This window comes from Triplophysa rosa, linkage group LG6 (assembly GCF_024868665.1).
Source record: "Triplophysa rosa linkage group LG6, Trosa_1v2, whole genome shotgun sequence".
In the NCBI taxonomy this organism is placed as follows: domain Eukaryota; kingdom Metazoa; phylum Chordata; class Actinopteri; order Cypriniformes; family Nemacheilidae; genus Triplophysa; species Triplophysa rosa.
Genome location: NC_079895.1, coordinates 18408491 through 18412583, shown reverse-complemented (window position 1 = coordinate 18412583; position 4093 = coordinate 18408491). Strand labels below are relative to the sequence as shown.

At 35.9% G+C, this 4093-nt stretch overlaps 1 long non-coding RNA gene across 1 annotated transcript; it reads right to left on the bottom strand.

The window, feature by feature from the left end:
• Positions 1-240: 240 nt before the first annotated feature.
• On the bottom strand, positions 241-2667 carry LOC130555398 (uncharacterized). Its single transcript, XR_008963117.1, has 3 exons — positions 2018-2667; positions 1075-1447; positions 241-933 (listed from the first exon to the last, which is right to left on the bottom strand). It is a non-coding gene; the product is annotated as an uncharacterized LOC130555398 (long non-coding RNA).
• Between the last annotated feature and the right edge of the window lie 1426 nt (positions 2668-4093).

The window sequence follows — 4093 nt, the reverse complement described above, 5'->3', positions numbered from 1 at the left end:
CTTGACAAGATGGTGACAGTTTGTTGTGCTCTTTGTAATATTTGGCTATCCATTGTCCCCACAGAATAGACAGACAGTAGTTGCTTACCACAATGTAACATGGATGAATGTTCCATCTTACAGTAATAATTTATTAGTCATATTTATGACTTTTTCATGTTTGATTCCTATGATTTGTTTAAATACTACTCTGAACTACAACGCAGAACCAATTATTATATATACAGTTGTTTTCTGTGCAATCTATGTTATTTTAATATGTATGTTTCAGTGTTGTCAGATGAATTTGTACACAAATACATAACCATAAGGATAAAAAAACATAGGTTCTGAGTACTCTGAATTTATTTCTGAATTTTGTTTATTTTTCCATTTTCTGAAAATGTACTACAGACAAAGTTAATGCTTCATTTTTACTTAAACATACAGTACATGTATAAGAGACATTTGGCAGATTTGTCATCTCAGTAAAATGGGTCACAAAGTAAGTTGCAAACACAGTAAGAGATTAGTTTTGGCAGCTATTGTTTGACATGTGACATTGTTTTTTTTGTATCATCAAACGGGATGCGCTGTATAAATAGTTCTTGACAATCACAGTATGTTACCTCTGCTACACACATTTGGGCTTGGACTTGATGCATGTAACTGTGATTAAGCTTTAGGCTCATTACACCTTCCTCAGTGACAGAACCTTGAGTCTTCCTCAGACAGAACCTTGAGTCTTTTACACATTCATGTAGGGTGCGGTCTTTTGCACTGAAAGGACACTTCATCTATAACACCATCACCACACCATCTGGTGATCCACCGATCCATGGCACCTCTGGGTTACTTATCAGTCCAGATGCTGCAACGTGGAGGTCTGCTTGGAGGTCCTGCATCGCCCTCAGGTACGATTCTCTGGCAGTGTCCTCATTTTTTAGACCCCATCTGATTAAAACAACCCAAAAGATAGACATTTTATTTTAAATATTTTGGAGTACAATTCCTAGCTTTAAATCAGTCCTATACTTATATTAGGCATATTAAAAGTAATTTAACTATTAAAATAGCTATAATTATCACAAATACCTGCTGTGGTGTGAGATGCAGCTTCTCAAAGGTCTCGGCACCCTCCTCCAGCAGTGCGGGCAAATCCATTTCAAGCCTGGGGCTTGCATAAAGAGTGGTCAGAGGTGTTGGCAGATCCAGTAGTACAGTCTTGGGCATGTATCTGATGGAATGGCCTTCGATGACTGACAGGATTGCACTTTTTTTGGGCTCTGCTTCTTGGCCTTCACTTTGGAGCTGTTACAACAGAACGTAAACTCATCAGCAGATGTGCAGTTTTATGTGCTGCAAATTGTCTTGAGTTGCAACAATGTCCCATCTCCACTGTCCGTTCCTCCAGCACCACTATCCATGGACATGTTGCTTTTGTGTTCAGAGCCTAGGAATGATTGACCTGTTAAGTGAAAAATGTAATATCTTGAATAATTGCTTTGTCTTGTTAAACGTAATAGCTAATGAGCCTGTTCAAATATCTAACGATATGACAATTTAACTTGTGGGCTTTTCTGTTGTTTTGATCATTAGAAAAGGCAAATGGCCATCATCAGCTGAGTTTGCATTCAATTGTCGATTATAAGAAAGTGAATTAACACGTTATTTGTATAGAATATACAGTATGGTTGAAGGAAACATGTTAATTTGCATTTAAATTCGCGTTTGTTGCAATTTCTTAACTCTATTATCCAAAACTGATCTCGCACACCCCTCAGAAAATGTGCTGTTGCGCCCCTGGTTGAATATAAACCCAATCGATATGAAACGTCACACACCTGGTTCAAAAACAATTAAACACAACTAACATTAAGTCTAACGTTAGTTGGCTTCGATCTAGACTAGAGTAACAGTTACTAATGTTAGCTTCCCAGCATGTTAGCCCTTTAGCTGATAACTTGCTCACGTTAGCTAGCATGACAACAATAACACCCAAAATAACACGTTTGATAATCGTTGTTTATTCACTTACCTGTCCTGTTTTCACAAATAGATGTTTTGTCTCCAGATACCACATATTGTTGTGGTTCTCACACCCTGCAACGACGTATTGAGATGCATGCTTTCTCTCTCCGCTGTATGGCGATAGCGATAGAGATAGATTATGTACAAGATATTAATGTCCGGAAAGGTTTAGCCAGACGCGTCGCAGATTGTAAGGGACAAAACACAATTGGAGGTAGCCTAATACATAAGGCTCACAACTAATAATATATGTTTTTCCCAAATATCGAGTTATTTTAGTCTCGAAAGATGTGTTGTTAACCGCCATGTCAGACACAAATATGGCGACAAGCATGGCGGAAGTGCTGCTTCGATACCCAAGGATACGTTGCATTAGTATGTTAACTCTGATTGGATGACTGAGGGGGTGCTCATGTTTATGCAATATTGTGTTTGAATCAAGATATCTCCAAACCCATTCTTACTAGTTCCTTTTAAGGCGGAAGATATCTTCAAATGAATAGGTACTAGTAGTTATTCTGTTTTTGATATCAGTTACTCATTTCTGACTAGTACGTATTACAATAATGACTAGTATCTTTTTAATACTACTAGTACGTATTCAGTAAATGCTAGTACTTATTATTAAATACTGGATTTGTATTCAATGTATACTAGTACCTATTTAATAGGCACTAGTAGTAATTAATTAAGTACTAGTACTTATATATTAGACACTGGTGTCTTTTACGGTTGTTACTAGTAACATTTCTTATCTTACTGGTCACAATTGTTTTTTTACCTGTCATATGTAATGACTTGTCAGAATGGCCATTGTAGAGATCAATCGCAAATCTTACTAGTAAAATAAAATATCTTACTAGTCACTATTGAAAAAGGTACTAGTATCTTGTGAATAGCTACTAGTATAAGTCTAATAAGTACTAGTAGCTGGTAAACACGTATACGTTTCTCATAAATAAGTACTAGTATCTAATGAATAAGTACTAGTATAAATATGATAAATACTAGTATATATTTAATAGGTACTAGTATCCAATGAATAAGTGCTAGTATCTAAAAAATAAGCATTGGTATCTGTTTGGCAGGCTCTAGTATCTTGAAAATAAGTACTAGTACCTAATAAATAAGTATCAGTACCTTATGGATAAATGCTAGTACCTAATAAGTAGGTACTGGTACTATAGGAAGACACACTAGTCAGAACTGAATAGTTGATATCTAAATACAGATCTCCATAGAAGTCAATGGCAAAAATCTGAAATGTGTTACTAGTAACAATGGAATAATTACTAGTCACTGATGTAATAAGTACTAGTATCAAATAAATAAGGACTAGTATCTATTTAATAAGTACTAGTATCTAATGATTAAATACTAGTATCTAATGATAAGTACTAGTATCTAATGATATAAGTATCTATTGAATAAGTACTATATCAATGCATATAAATTTGTACTAGTATCTAATGAATAAGTACTAGTATCTAATGATAAGTACTAGTATCTAATGAATAAGTACTAGTATCTAATATAGTGTATCAATTTGGTACTAGTATCTAATGAATAAGTACTAGTATCTAATGGAATAGTTACTAGTAACTAAACAATAAGCACTAGTAGCCTAAAAATAGATACTAGCAAACGTCAAGGATTAAATGACAAAATCGCTTGCCATAGACTGGATGATGATGATGAGATCAGATCTCTATGTGGAGCACTGGCTGTTGTCAGACTCCTTGTGCACAATACGCATGGTCCTCCATTTTATCAAAACTTCTAAGGGCGTTTTCACACCTGTGTATCGATTGCTTTGCTCCGAAACCGGGGGTTAAATCGCTACAATATTTAAATTTATTTTAGTTCGGTTCGCATTCACAAGGCAATATTTCCAAACGGACCAAACTTTGTTAATAAAAGTCACGTGCGAGTAAACTCTCATTCGATTGGTCCGAGTGCATCTGTTTATTTTCCAGCTGGTAACGCGAGTGATAATGAGCGTCAGCTGCGCGTTGTCACGCGTATCTCACGGCGGAGCTCGGGAAGCATAAAAGGAGGAGAAGGACGAGAGAGAACCAGGCCT